This window comes from Ochotona princeps, chromosome 5 (genome assembly GCF_030435755.1).
Source record: "Ochotona princeps isolate mOchPri1 chromosome 5, mOchPri1.hap1, whole genome shotgun sequence".
Lineage (NCBI taxonomy): Eukaryota > Metazoa > Chordata > Mammalia > Lagomorpha > Ochotonidae > Ochotona > Ochotona princeps.
The window spans coordinates 75,441,289-75,457,733 of NC_080836.1; the positions used below are offsets into that span (position 1 = coordinate 75,441,289).

The window sequence follows — 16,445 nt, forward strand, 5'->3', positions numbered from 1 at the left end:
CTTGTCCCACTGCTTGGCGGTGATGGCTCAATATGCTGGCTTTTCTCAGTTTGAATTAGTTTCTAAGTTTCCTTTCTCCTACAAAAGGAGCTATTCTGAATTTCCTTCTTCTTTTATACTTTTTCTCCATTAACTGTTTCCCCAGTGTCTGTCTGCTCTGTACTGGACACTGGGAGGGGCACAAAGAGAAAGCAGACATTGGAAAGGAAAGAAGATTCATCCCTTACATAGAAAGAAAGATGTATCACTGGAGTTGAAAGATGAGAAAGGTTAAGTACATAATGATTTTTTTCTGCTATACTATCTACAATAAATTGTACTACATAAAAAATCTATTCATTTATATAGCAAATCCCATTATAATGAAAATGCCTGTTGTCTGCGACTCGAGCAAGTAATGATAGAACTAAATTCCAGTTCAGTAGAAGACTTTGGACAGTCCCTTGGAGCAAGTGGAAATGGAACTTGACACATATATCAAGCTTTTCATGGCTTTGATGTTTTTCATTGCCACATGTCAACAAATACCTGACTTGATATTAAAGCCAGTTAAATCAATATTTCTTGCTGTAGTCAAGGCTCAGAAACATATATCCAAGGGCAGCGTATCCCTAACAGCCATATTTTGTTAAGTATCTATATTTTATCATAACCGTAACTGATTTATGACTTAACTTCAGATGAATAGGATGAAAGCAGCAACATAACTGTCATAAGAAAAGCCAAAGAATCTACAGTCTTGTCCCTTGTCTGTCACCCCTTGTATAAGCAAAACCATAATGTGTTTAGCTCATTTTAGTTGAAAGGAATAGGAATGACAACATGAAAGATCCCAATCATGGTAGCTCTAGTTTCTTTCCCTCCAACAACTCTTGCCCAAGTCAGAGGATTTCTGAGCAAGTACAGATGAATCCACAAGTCTTAAGCTATAGGAATCTGATCACTGATATGGAAAGAAGAAACGGGTAGAAGTCCCTTCTTCTTAATTTTTTTCTGAAATTTTCACTGTTAGAATTTTGAGAGTTTTTTTTTAAGATTTATTTATTTTATTGGAAATGCAGATTTACAGAGAGAAGAAGAGAAAGAGAAAAAGAGCTTTCATCTGCTGATTCTCCCCCCAAGTGATTGCAACTGCCAGAGCTGAGCTGATCTGAAGCCAGGAGTCTGGAGCTTCTTTTGCAGCTCGCACGTGGGCATTGGGTCTCAAGGCTTTGGGTCATTCCCTACTACTTTCTTAGGCCACAGTCAGGGAGTTGGATGGGAAGTGGAGCAGCTGGGACCCAACCTGACACGTATATGGGATTCTAGAACTTGCAAGGCAAGGATTTAACCACTGAGCCACCTGAAAGTTAACCTTTTCCAAACTCACAGTATTTCTCCAAACAAATGACCCAATGTATCAGTTGTAAACACCAATGAATTTATTTACTATTTATTATAAAAAAAACCAACATGTCTTTTGTGTGCTTCAAAGCAGGTGGCATTATCTCCATTTTACAGGTAACAGAATGTATAAAACTTGAGCTTCTGAGGAACTTTTCGGAGGACACCAGGACAGAAATGCTACAGGCTAGAATTTGAATCCAAAATGTCTGATTCCAAAGTTTTCTTTTCTTTTTCTTTCTTCTTTTCTTCCTCCCTCCCTCCCTCCTTTTCTTTCTTTCTTTCCTTTCTTTCTGCAGTAGGCTCTTTTCTGCAGTATGTCATGTGGTTGAAGAATGTTATTTTCAAGTTTGTTTGGCTCAAAGCATGCTCAGAAAGTTTCAAAAGAAGATCATAGAGGAGAAAAATTACCTATAATTCTTTGTCACATAGATAATTACCACTAACATTTTAATTTTTATCTTTTCTGTCTAAAGAAAACTATAATTTGTATCTGCAACTGGGTATAGCTTGAAGTTGTCCTCTTTGAAGTTACACAGGCACTCTACCAATGCTGACATCGTATCAAACATTTTTGGTATCCCATTCAGAGGCAATTTAGGTACCATTTCTCAGTAGACTCCCATGTGCAGGAAGGCACCTTGAGAGAAGCAGAGTCAAGATTGTGGTTCCATTACCTGCCTGAATACCTATCAAAATAATACATGAAGTGTTGGACTATTGTGTGCTTTCTAAAACTGTCTGCTACAAATTTTCAACCTTTCTATAAAGAATTTCATTGTTGCCCTCCATGGGAACCATAAACATTCTGTGCTGACTTCTGTTATAATGAGGGAAAGAATTTACTAAAATTCTGCTGCTTCCCATGTCAGAGATTGATGAAACTCTAAGATGTGTTTAGAAGTCCTTATTAAAAATTTAATCTACAAATGCTTAATATTTTACGTGACAACTCATTTATTACATTGTCAACATGTTTGCATTTTGTGGCACATAAGGAGAATCAGAAAATAGTTTTTTCTAACATTTGAAAGGCATATGCTAAAATCAATTCTCTTTTATTAGAAGTATGGTCACTAAATTATCCCCTTTTAAGTAGTTTTTGTGAAAGCAAATGTATGTTAGTGTGATACAGCTGATGTTTAAATAAGGCAGTTTTATCTTGGAAGTAAATGTTTCCCAAAGAAGGAGTCACCTGCATAAACAAAGACACACACACACACACACACATACACACACACACACACACACACACACACACAGAAGGAGAGGAAGAGAGAAAGAGATTACTACTAGAATGAGTATTGGTGTATTTTATTAAAATCAAGAGGGACTAATGTTGTGGCATCATGTGTTAGCTGCTGCTTGTGATACTGGCATCCACTCGGGAGTGCTAGTTCTAACCCAGTCTGTTCTACTTCCTATATAGCTTCCTGCTAATGTAACTAGAAGGCCAGAAGAAGGCCCAAATATCTGTGCTCCTCCCCGTGTAGGAGACCCAGATGAAGTTCCTAGCTACTGGCTTCTGCTTGACCCAGACCTGGCTGTTGCAGCAATCCAGGGAGAATCAGCAAATGAAGATGTGTGTGTGTGTGTGTGTGTGTCCCTCTCTGTTTGTACCTTTGCCTTTCAAATAAATAAATCTTTTTTAGAAGTCAAGAAAATCAAATAGTTAAGTATTAGTTGAATTTTAAAACATATTTTTTTGCATACAGCACTGTGACTATTAAGAAAATAAACCCAAATTCCAGCTCAGATATTAAATTATTGTCCAATTTCTGCCTTATTTTTGATAGACATTCTTACCTACTCCATCAGTATAGGATAGCACTTTTCCTCATCCCAGACTATGGGTACCTGAGGCACCAGAGCCAGGATGGAGAATTCTTAGGGCCACTCCCAAGAGTTCAGATTGGAGAAGACTTGATTATGTCCAGTTCTCCTTGGGGCTGCATTCTTCCCATGTCTTTAATGGCCAGCATTTCCTGTGCCAAGAATTCATCATGCTTGCAGAACTAGATATGAAACATAGGATGTGCCTTGTGTTGATATCTGTGGCCCTATTCATTATATTTTGTCAATGTTTGTTAGGTAAACAAAGGGTTATGGTATAGTTCTCCCAAAATAAAGTGCAGAAAAAATTTGGTCAGAATGAAGTTGGAGTTGTAGGTTAGAATTTCTGGACCTAAAGTCTTCCAGGACTGTTCTTTCCTGTAAAGTGGAAACCCAGAGGTCAGCTGACTTGGAGAAGGATTCCCAGGAAGCTGGTGTCAGAGCCAGACACAGCAGCCTTTCCTGAGGAATTTCTGTTGTTTCTGGAATGTTCCTCACCAAATCTTCTGGCAGTAGGATCCATGAGCAGAGTGTTTGAATCTGCACTAATACTAGAGACATAAGGCTTCTCAAAAAACTGCGGAGGTGAAGGCTGAGTGGGCAAATGGTGGATTGACTTACAGGCCCAACTAAGGATCACAGAATCTCAATTCTACCACTTGCCCAGAATACTCTCCAGAGACAAGTAGTCTGAGCTCTCTGTGCCACATTTTCTAAAGTCTGAAATGACTATCTATAACAATGCCTGCTTCCAAATATCAAAGTAGGTAAAGCCCTAGAACAAATGCACTTTCAAAGAAAATGGTGACACTAGCTCGTGTTTTTGTTTTTTTGTACGTTATGTGGCATGCTGAATGGCTTTCATAAATCATGTATATTCAGTTAACAACTTTGTGAGGAAAACACTGGTATTATCTTCATTGTACAATTAAGTATATTGAGCCTTATAGGTTATTCCACAGATCAGAGGGTTCATAGCTATGAGTAAGGCAGTCTCCCTTCCACCGGACTCCATATCCTGTGCTTCCTGGTAGATATGAGAAGTGGGTTGTGTGTCTGCTAAAGTGAGCCATCCTGAGCTCTCAAATTTTCTTTCTTTCTAGAACACTGCAGAACCAAGGCTGGTTTCTTGAACTTCTCTGTGGATTCCCAGGTAAGTTGAGAGGATGTTTTCCTTTTTGATGACCTCCTACTGCCTGCCTGGCCAGCTGTCCTTGTACCTGCAGGTGACTGCTGGAGTCTTGTCCAGTCTTAGACAGCTCCACTACCTCAGGGTCTCAGAACAGGCTCTTGTTCATAGTCTGTAGATTGAAGTCACTTCTGATAGGGCCATGAGGGCCAGTGCACCTGACACACTCCTACCGCCCTCATAACCCACTTTTCATGAACTTCAGCATTGGCTCTCTTTTTAGTAGTCTAATTCATGTAAAATACTTTAGAGTGCAAAAACAAAGACAAAACAAAAACAAAACAAAATCTTTTATGAACATTCTTGTAATTTAGAAAAGTCTGGAGTCAGACTGCCTAGCTGTCTGTCCTTGCAAACCTAGCTGTTTCGTCACTGTTGGTGTTTTTCTAGAACATGCCTCGATTACTCCAGTGATGTGGCCTGGCCTTAGGGTGGGTCTGTTGGTGAGTGAGAGGCAGGACACAAGATTGTGGGTTGAGGAATAGGGCTTAGTCTCTGGCTTCTGTGCCCCTGTGCAGTCTTCATTAGGCACTTGCTTCTCCCAGGCTCCGTTTCCTGTACTCTAAAAAAGCCACAACTGTACCCATCTCACAGAGCTGTTTTGATGTTCCAAGCTCATGTGTGAAAGCCAAATTTATACAAGATGAAATTCAAAAAATTGGTAAATATTCTTGCTGTCAGTTACTGGTATTTGAATAAGTACATTGAAAGTACATGTGGGACAGAGAGTGTGTTGTTTTAGATTCATACTTAACCTAAAATAGTTTTACTTCCCTGCCCCACAGCTGACTTGTTTAAATTAACTGGCTTTGCAAACCATATATACCTTGCAAAAAAAATCATCTGTAGTCCAAACCCTGTCAAAGGTTCATAAATTCCAGACTGAGGTAGTCCAAATTAATGAGGCCTTACTGCCTCCCAGATATTTCCATTAACTTTTAATCCAGTCTTGATTCTTTTTCCATAAACCCAAAACTTTAGTAGAAATATGACTAACTTTTGAAAAAGAACTATTAACATTAGTGGAAGTTGGTTATTTTCCATGAATGGAATAGAGTATTTTACTACCTCCTATTTCAGGAACCAAGAAAGCACTTTATGGATGTTCATGCACATATACTGATTGGTTTTTCTTTTGGTTGGGCAACTGAATAGTTACTATGTAAATCCTGGCAGCTTTCTTCGCATCAGACAAGCAAGGGCCCGATCAATTCCTGTTTTCTTGGAACATCTACCCAATAATCAGAAACTGTGATGATTCTGCTGGAAGGCAACAACTTGATGGAAAAACGTATCAATTCAAAACAGTTCTAATCATCTTTTTGTCGGGAGAATGAGATGCCTCCAGCTGTCTGTCACTAATCATATTAGACATGGAAAGCAGGGGTGTTGTGGCCTGAAAAAGATTACTCTAATCGCATGTTGGAACACTACTTTTACTGGCTGCTTATCCCAGAATGGTGACATTCGACATCCCTTCTGTAACTGGCCCTGCCAGTTGGTAGTAGTGTAAAACATATGCCACATGAGCACACTTACAGAATTTTCTAATTACAGCTCAGAGGCTTTGCTTTTATCTTTCTGTGCTTATAGTGCAGACCTCGCTGATTGAAATGATTTCCCCCTCAGCAGGATCCTACTGCCAGCAGTTACAAAAGACTGAAAAGATGGAAAATGACCAAAGAGGTGTCCGAATTCAATTAAGAAGAGACCTGTCCCATGTGGACACATAAGTCGTATAAATCCAATTTAATTGTGAGCTGTGGTACTCTTCCGGTCATGTTTATTTTAGACACAAGTGCCAGAACTGGATATAGACCAGAACTCCAGATCTTTGAGCCGTAATGACTAATTTGGGTATCTACTGAATCCCTTAATTCATTCCTTAATTAATCCTTCCAGAATTAGCAATTTGCTAGGCTACAATCGCTTCCACAGATTTTTCATAAGTAAAAACAAATGTAAAAACATCTTTTAAAAAAAAATCTTTTCGCCTCTATGGTTCACATGTTTTCCTCCAATCTTAACAGTTTTTGTTTTCAAAACCATAATAACAATGCCAACAACAATTTGCAAGATAATACCATAGAATATAGGTTGTTCCAGGAGGCATGGTTTTTAATCTGAATCCAGCTCTATAAATGTGAGACCTTGGTCAAGTTACTTTCCCTCTCTGTGCCTCTGTTTCTTCTTATAAAAAGGAAAGAACGATAGTACTGCTTTAACAGGCTGTTTTGAGGGTTAAACAGGTAATACATGTAGAGCATGTCATGTGAATTGATATGTACTAAGTGCTGGGCGCAATAATAAATGTGAGTTATTTTGTTGGTTATCAACATAGAATAGAGATAGGCTGATAAGATTATGCTGGTTCCATGGTTTTGTCACATAAGGATGCCCCATTTCTGACTGGATTTTGGAGAGTACTCACATTGGTAATGAAAGCATTGGCAACTCTGGATTTGGAATTAGTGTCTGTTATTTGTGCTTTGTACCCTTTCACTTGGCTACAGAAGGAACTGGTTTTCCAGTTTGAGCAATGTTAATTTGAAACTATTTTCATGAAAAATTGCTTTAAAATTTGAATGAACATTTTGTGTTCTGAGTATACACAATATTGGTACTCATTAAAAGGGAAAATATGAGTACAATGAGTTAAAAATATCTAAGAAAGGGAGAAGACGGACAAAAAGAGAAAAGAATGATAGAGAGGGAGAGAATTTGGGGAATCAGTTTCCACCAATTTACTGAAAATTTTCAAACTAGTTTTTAGCAGAGTAAAATGCATTTAGTGTCATAGTTTAAATTTAGTGAATGTGTCAGAATGAAAAATCTGTGGAAATAAAATGTAGTAATTTAATGGACTTTCCTGATGGCAACATAAGAGCTAGCTAATGTTACAGTTGGTTGCAAGGTATAGATGCACCGGAATTACCCTCCCTTAGGTTTTTGTTTTTGGTTTTGTTTTTGTTTTTACCTATGCTATATACTTATGTGTGTGTAAATGTGCATAAATATGTGCATAAATGTATGTATCTCTGTGTCCATTCTAGAGACTTGTTTAACATACATCCAGAGACTTGTAGAAAATTCTCTGTCAGTAGTAAAATGGATGAATCAGTTGTGGTGCTTCAGTACCAAACAGCAATAGAAAATCAACTAGAGCCATACCCAGTAACATGGGAAGAATACTAGCAACAATTACATTTATATAATGTATGAAAGCTAATACAACTCTGTTGCTAAGATGTGTACACCTCAATGACTAAAACTGCAAAGAAGAGCAAGGACCACATTACCAAGTGAATCAAGTGTTAGGAAAGTGCCCACCCCATGGAAGGGAAAAGAGCTGGAGGGCCACTGTGGGTGCTGGGAAAGCTATATTTTCTGATAGGGCTGGTAGTGATGTGAGCCCTGGACAGCCAAGCATCAATTTTGTGATCTGCTCTTCTGGTTAAAGTGATAGTCTATCATTAAAACACTTCTAAAAGGGAAACAAATGAATTCATTCTCCTTTGGACTTGGCTACTCTGTCCTTGTGCCGCAGTTTTTGGCCAGAAGAGTCCTGTGATTGAAACTGGCTCTTAGGGTTAACAGCTGCCTTGCTACATGACCAGGTGACCTCCAGCATGGGATGTACACTCCAGGAGCTCTTGAGAGGATTCGTGTGGGTGGGGAAATGAATCAATAAAACATGGATTTGCATTCATTTTGTTACTGTGCACCATTCTAGTATCTGATGGTGGCTCTGCCAACATGGTCCCATTCCTAGATAGGTCAGGTAACACATCTGAGCTGGAGGCTGGGAAGGTTGAAGTGCCAATTCAAGGCTTCTCAGTGGCATTTCCACTGGCTCTCTTGTCTTGAGACTTAGTGGGATGTAGTGTGCCTGGTTAACTGGATTTACAAGTACCGTTTTGTTTTTTTTTTTTTTTTTCAGTTTTGGCAGACCCTCACAAGCTGGCAGAAGGATTTTTAAAAGATTCTGTGTGAATCTTTTAAAAATTGTGTAGAATTCCCATAAAGATTATTGTAATATTGTAAGCAATAAGAAAATGACAAATCATTGCATGTATTCTATGTAGTGTAGTATAAGGTAATGACAGTGAACATCAAAACACTACTGAAGGTATTATCTGGAAAACACGAATTTGTGTCCGTTGTGGTTAATCATGAATCCCATCCTGTGTACATTTGCCTTGTGATGCTATGATTAGTAAACTGTGTATTAGGCTTGTCATTTATTTAAAAATTTTTAATATTTTTGTAATATGGTTCCACAGGCACAGGGATTTCCACTTTCTACCCCTGTAACCTCCACACTGTTTGCCCCATATTATTACAATAGTATAGTCTGTCAGCAACAGTCACAAGTCCATCATTCTGCTGTTTAAGTGTATATGACATTGTAGATATAGACAATGGTAGAGAGTCTTCGATCCTATTGTCAAGGTATATTTAACAGCTTCACTGGGATTCCTCCTTCAATTTGGGAGAAGAGATGCATACTGCAACATTTTTCCACTTCCCGGTATGCTAGTTTTCATTATACAGTTCATCTATGAGAATATATGTTTGTACAAGTTTACCTGTATATCTGTTTATCTTATATTTTGCATGAAGGATGCCTTAGAGAGAACATATATTTGTCCTTTTGAGATTTTGTTTTCACCGCACATAATGGTCTCTAGTTGGGACCATTTTATCATTCTTCTTTCCTATTTTTATTTGCTTTTTTTGTAAAGATATACAATATACCAATATAATACATGTATATGACTTGCAAACAGCTATATACATATTGGGAAAACATGTTCCAAGCTTGAGAATGAAAATGTCCAATTCTGTTGCCTTATAATTCAAAGTATACTTACTACCAAAAATTAAGGTATATAGACGATGGTACACTTGCTACCATATCAAAAGAGGCATATCTTGGCCTCATTTCTTTTTATATACAAATATCAATACTAAGAAATTGGCTTAGACATTTCATGGTGTTGAAATGTTTGCTAAGCTACCAGGTTGGTGTTGGAGTGAAAAAGAAGGAAAGATGTATTAGGGTCTTTATAAAGTTCAGGCTGGGCAGGGTGACTCCAACTGTTGGCTAATGTGTGGGTTGGTTTTGGAGGGAGGTGGACTGGGCAGGGCCAAGCAAACCTTAGCTCACAGGCAAGAGCAAAAACCAGGCTGGAACACAGGTCACGCTGGGATAGGCTGTCACACTTACCAGTTTGCATGAGCCAGTGATGGGAGCAGACTGAGCAGGGCCAGGTTGTAGCACCCACCAGCGAGAGTTGGGACTGGGGACAGGCCAGGTCAGGCTAGGCTATAGTATCAAAAAGCAAAGGCCAAGACAGGGGCGGAGCTATGCCAAGATGGGTCAGAGCAACCACTGCCATGTGCAAGATCTATAGTTGGGAACAGACCTGGTTGGGGAACTAAGGGGGTGCCCTAGTTGGGTTATGGTTCCCACTTGTAAGTGCGGGGGCTGGAATGGGAGCCGTGTTTTGGTCTGGACATGGCTGCAGTGTCCCTTGGCACAGGTATGGACTGGGGCTGAGTGTGCCAGACTGCCCTAGACCCCAGCAGCCACTGGTGCTTGTGAGAACCAAGGTAGGTGTAGGACGGGCTAGGCTAGGTTTTTACCCCTGCTGAGCCAGGTGTGAGCTGTGTCTGGGTATGGATGAGCCTTGGCTGGGCTGTAACTCCCAACAGCAATAACCAGAATGGGTTGAAGACCAGTAAGGAAAAGCCATTGTTCCTGCCAGGATAGGAAGTAGACTGAGTAGGGCTGGTCCATGGACCCACCGGTGTGCGCGAGATCTGGCATTGGGAGAGGTTCTGATGGAGGAGCTTGGGAAACTCCTCTGTCAGGACATAGTCCCTGCAGGTGAGCACAAGAACCATAATAGGAAGCAGCCCAGACCAGGCCAGGGAATGGTACCCAGCAGCATACATTTGGTGCAGGTTGGGGGCTAACCAGGTAGGGCCAGTTCATATCACCCACTGGAGAATCCAAGCACCAGAATGGAGTGTGGTAGGGCCAGGTTCAATCACAACACATGTCAGTACACATGAGGGCTGAGACAGGGTGCCGGCTGAGCTGGACTAGGCTGTAGCCCCCACCAGCATGAGCTGGAATTGGGGGTGGGCCGGGTCAGCCTACAGCACCCATTGGCAAAAGCCAAGGTGAGGCAGACCATGCCAGACCAGGCTGCAGCACCTAACCAACACACTTCCCCAGGGGGGAGGGGGCAAAGATGGTAGTGTGGCAGCGTGAGGCTCTCCTGCTGGATCACCATTCCCACTGGAGAGCGTGAGTTCAGATGGGGGCAGACCAGACCAGGCAGAGCTACAATACTTGTTGGCCTCATGTGAGCTGGACCAGGGAAAAGCCAGGCTTGGTTGACTGTTCCTACTGGTGTAAGCATAAGTCAGAGTGGGTGTGGGTTGGTTGGGTTCTGCCACAGCATCAGCTGGCAGATGCTGGCATGGGGTGGCAGGGATGGACTAATTCTGTCAAGCCAAATTGCAGAACCACCTGGAGAGTGCATAATCCAGGATTGGGAGTGGGCCCAGTAGGGAAACAGTGGGTGCTTACCTCTTGGATTGCAATTCTGTCTGGTGAGCATGAGAACCAGGACCGGGGCAGGAATGGTTAGACAGAGAGTGGCACCCACTGGCACATGTGTGTTGGCTGGATGGGGGACTGGTTGGGTTGACTAGGCTTCAATGCCCATTGTCATATATGAGAGCAGAATGGGATGTGGGAAAGACTAGACCAATCTGCTGTATATACTGGCAAGCATGGGAACCAAGGCAGGGGGCAGGCCTGGTGGGGGTTATTGCAGATTGCTCTGACTAGGCTGAAGCTCTCACTGCTTTACGTGAGGGCTGAGTGTGTGATTGCAAGATTGGGTTGGGCTCCAACACGTATTGGTTTGAGTAGGAGACAGGGCTGGAGGCAGAACTGACCCAGCAGTTGCAACCACCAGCATATACATAGGTTGAGTGGGGTGACGGTTTGTGCTGGACCCTTTACTGGCAAGCACACACAAGAATCTGGTCTGAGATCTCCCCAATCAAACTGCTGGATTCAGAACCCCCAACCATGAGGAGAATTGCAGGTTCAGTGGTCTGACCATGAAGTGCATATTTCAAAACTGAGCCTCCTCAGTGGCTCAGACAGAGCAGTAGTCAGCATATCCAGATGCACATGGAGGATATGGCAATAAACTGGAGTCTGCTGGGGACAGTTGGTACCATAACAGAGGACAGAGGACAGAACAAATTAGTCAACTACCCTAACCACGTGTTGGCAGTGAAAATCTGGGCAAGAGGAAACTCTAAGGTGGATTATTTCAGCCAATGGATTCTGAAGAGATTTCATCGTGCTTGGAATGACAAAATTGACAGCAATTCAAAACAGTTGAACTATTGAAACCACTTGAACAGTGCCCTTGGAGCATGCCCTACATTGGAGACCCTGGGATGGTTAGGAGGGTGGGTGTGGCTTCTCCCTTTGTCTCTCCCCTTCCCCCAGATACAGGAAGGAAAAAAAGAGAATATGGAAACAATGGTCTTACCCATGTTCCTGTATCCCCTGACTCTTTTAGCCCTAATTACCTATGTAAAAATCATAATTAAATTTTTTTAAGTTCATGGAATGTATTGTTTGCAAAATAGCAGATTGAGCTGCAGCATACAATCCCAGAAACCCATGTCAGACCACAAGTTCAAGTCTCACTTCTCCACTTCTGATCTGAGTTCTCTGCTAATGCACCTGTCAAGGCAACATAAGATGCTCCAAGTGCTTGGGCACCTGCCAACTGCATGAAAAACCAGGATGTAGCTCCAATGTGTGTGTGTGTGTGTGTGTGTGTGTGTGGTTCCTCTGTCTCTATGAGACAAGTTTATTTATTGGAAATTTTATTTTCAAATTAAAAATAAATCTTTTTAAGATTTTTAACTAAAAAACCATTGAAGATGCAGATTATCTTTCAATTCTATTTGTTTTCGAACTTTCTGAAGCACCCCTTGTGTGTGTTTAATATGCGTTTACACACATGCTCAGAATAGTTGTGTGTTTTTCCTTTAAGATTTTCTTCAACTACGTATTCTAAATGGGGGAGGATGGAAATGCTGCGTACTACCAGGTAGTATTTTACAATGTAAGAGAAGTAGAGTGTGGGAAATAGCACATGTGTTATGGTTTGTAATAAGCGGACGCTTGCCCAGCACCCAGGAGACCTGTGCCCTAAGCCTGGATCTGCCACTTGTCAGCAGCCAGGCTGCAGAACATAGGCCACAGCCCTTGGATTTGGTGCCACATTTTCTGTGTCATAAAGGCATTAGTACCCACCTTTCTCCAACTTTTACAGGGACTACATTCACGAGAGCATCTGTAAAATGTAGAGTTCTTTACATATGTAATGAATTCTGATACTCTTAGCAGTGTAACTGTTGATTTAAAAGTACTTTGATTTTGGCAAAATGTCACTTAAGCTACAGAATCTGACTGGGCAGCTTAAAGCAATAAAGAGCTTTGTTTAAGTGTGCTTATGGGATGGGTACTAGGGTATCTCAGAGAACTGAAGGGAGGGCTGAATAAAACCATCAAACTGCACTAAGGACTGCAACCAAGGAAGCATCAGGGACCTCATCAGAGGCTTTTTGTGGTCTCTTTCTTGCCATGGACATAATTGGCTATGGCTTTCAGTCTCTGGGGCTAAGGTTTCCAAATTCGAGACTTATAGAAGAGCGAATTAGATTGCTCTAAGAGAGGTTGGCCAACCATCTTCTGACCAATCAGGTTTAGTTAAGGGGAACAAGGTCTCATAGGATGGATAGCATTACTGGGATCTCTAGGCATACTTACGTTGGCCATCTCCAAAAATCAGAAATGCCTATTAGTGTTATTGTTAAGGTGTCAGTAGTTGCTGATAACTCAACTCTCTTTTTTTTCTTGCCAATACTTATCTTTTATTTTTTTATGATAGACATCCTAACAGGTGTGAGATGACATTTGTTTGTCGTTTTAATTATATATATGTGTGTATATATAAATATAATATATATTACATATTTTTATATATATATATAATGTTAACTTCTTTTAACATTATTATCATCATTCTATGATACAGTTCCATAGGCCCTGGGATTTCCCCTGCCTCTTCCTCCCCACCAAATTCCCCTGTATTATTACTGTAGCATAGCTCTTCATGAACAGTTACATGTTCATCATTGTGGGCATGGGCAGTAGCAGAGAGTCCAGCACTTCTGTTGTTAAGATACAGCTAATAGTTCATTCGTAGTCCATCTTGACTCAACTCTGTTTAGGAATAGTAGTTTTAAAGAAATGAAAGAAGGGCCAGTGCTATGGCATTATAGTTTAAGCCTCTGCCTGCTGCTCTGGCATCCCCTATGGGCACCAGTTTGCCTGTTCCCCTTCTGATGTAACTCCCTGCTAATGTTCCGGGATTTTATTTATATATATATATAAATAAATAAATATATATATATATATATATATATATAAATAAATAAATATATATATATATATATATATATATATATATATATATCTTAATGTATGTGTGTACTTCTCTCTGCAAATCTATGTTTCAAATAAAAATAATGTTTAAAAGCAAGAATCAAAGAAATACAAACACATAACAGGTGTATTATGAGTGCTTCCTCCAGTAAATACCCATATCATAGAATAGAGCCTGGGCTTCTGATGTTTTTCACGTGGACACTAAGTTTGAATTTGCCCTCACTAGATGCTAAACATGTCTCTGTAGCTCCCATGAGGCTTTCCTCTGCGTAAGTGACTTCCCTAAAGTTTGGCTTTATTTCTACCTTTAACTGCTGCTTTACTCTTGTTAGGAAGAAGGCATCAAAGAAATGTTTCATTCCTAATGCATGCCTGCTGTTCACTGACAGCCTAACTTACCCTGAAATGTTATGCTAAGGTGGAGAGAATATAGGAGAGGAGCACCATTTGCATGTTACAGGCCAGGCATCATCCCTTTGAAGGATCTTAATTTATCCCTGTGAACCTACTAAGTCCTACTTCACTGTATCACAGTCACTCCTAAACAAACTAAACTAATGAATACAGTCAATCCTCACACCTCAGGTGTGTCTGCTGCATAGCATGTGTTCTACCAGGGCGTGGGCAGTTACTTCTAATACTTCAAGAATAGAAATTATGCAGATATTCATAAATCTGAAAATTGATGACTATCTTCCAAAACAAGCTAAACATTGTTTTTAAATATTGCTTTGACAAGCCCCTAAATAGTGTATATCCTAAATTATTCCTCTTAGAATGTTTATTATACAGCTATAAAAATTGTCAATTTGTATCTTAGCACATGAAATAGCCATATTTTATATGATTAAGACTCAGTGAAATTTTCTTTTGGTAAGAAGAAAACATTTTTCATAGAGACAGTGTATCGCTGAATAAACAGGTATGGTAATAACAATCATATTTAACTTAGCTTCCATTTCCCAAAGTGCTGAGTTATAATGTAATCTATATTTTATGTTTTTAAACTCTTAATACATTAGCAACCCAGAGCATCACACTGGATAAAGGATGATTTATTATTCTCCAGATTTTAACTGCTGACCCATGGAATGTTAAAACTTCTATTGGCAGCTGTTGTCCAAAGGTTTGCAGGTGTCCTGGCTAATGCTTTGAAAGACCAGCATTAAGGATAAATCACAGCATACATAATTTCTCAGTAAAGTAATGGGAAGGATTTTGCATTCTGGGTCCCTCTAAGCTTTGGTATTTGGAAGTTATTTACATGGGAAATTAAAGTAAAGGGGTAAAACATTCTCAGGCTTTAGCCCTTGAACTTTGGGCCAGCCATAGCCAATAGCAAAAGCATCTTGGTAGCTTTGTTCTCCTAACCCTGAGTTTTCTTGGCTATGGGAACTGACAGAGTGCCAAGTACAGCCCTAATTGCATTCCTTGTTACTGAGAAAAAAAATGTCAAAGGAATTTTCCCTTTCATTCAAAGGGGTACCTGAACATTAGCGTTTTCTAGGATAGCAAATGTGTTTATAAGGCTTTTGAAAAACTTTCTGAAAAGAGAACTTTAAGTGGCTCCGGCAGCCAATTAAAAGGCATTTTCTGTGGCTTACCTAGAACAATAAAAAAACTAGGGAGATGAGAACTAAAAGGTAGCAGAGGTGTGGCTATGTCCTCTGAGTTTGCTCTTTTGTTAACAAGCTGATGGACTCTTTTTGTCTTTCTCTATGGTCTAGTCAAAGATTTAGCGAAACAGTATGTGATATGTCCTGTCAGCCCCCGTGTGAACCTTCAGCTGCCCGAGTGTTCTGTTCTGTATATCAGTGTACTCAGAATTGTGCCTATTGCCTACTACATTACATGAGATGCTCATTTAACATGTGTTGAATGAGCTACTATAATGTAGAACTTCCTGTGATATCTGTAAATATAAAGGTGAGTTGAGAGAGCAAAGAGGTTGATTGGGCAACATGTACTATGGACTAGATTAATTCCATTGAAAGAGTCTGTAGATAATTTTAGTAGATTGAGATCTTCTAATACAGGAAGCTTATTTTCTAGTAGCTAGACCACAAAGGGAGAGGTAAGCACTGAATAAACACAATGATTATAGCTGACTGTGAAAGACCTAAACAAGGTGGGGGCTGACTTGCAGATTAAAGGCTTGGAGAAATCAGCACCTGGAACTACCTGATACCCAGAGCTATAGAAGAAATTAATAAAACCTTTCAGAAGGCCTAGTTTACTCCAGAAGTTGGCGTATCCAATGATAAGGTTCATTTTACCCACCTTTTCTCAACGCAGATAGGTTAAGAATTCTTACCAGACCCAACAAAATCATTTTCTGCTTAGTAGCATTTTGCCTTTAACCCATGCGCTGGTTCGCGCCTGGTGCCAGAGCCAAAGGGGTGGCTCTCCACTTCACTTCCTGTTTTCTTCAACTACAGCTTCTCTCCCAAACACAGGCAGCTGGTCTTCCAAATGTGC

The 16,445-nt window shown here is 40.3% G+C and overlaps 1 protein-coding gene across 2 annotated transcripts in view; it reads left to right on the top strand.

Annotated features, from left to right (window-relative positions):
* Nucleotides 1-16,445, top strand: part of SPATS2L (spermatogenesis associated serine rich 2 like) — a 174,077-nt gene that overhangs the window by 18,156 nt on the left and 139,476 nt on the right. The window contains exon 2 of one of the 2 annotated variants that reach the window (XM_058664801.1): nucleotides 4,320-4,369. The exons of the other annotated variant lie outside the window; for it this stretch is intronic. The gene's annotated coding sequence lies outside the window, so the exon portion shown is untranslated. The remainder of the gene's footprint in view (nucleotides 1-4,319; nucleotides 4,370-16,445) is intronic. 2 annotated transcript variants of the gene reach the window in all.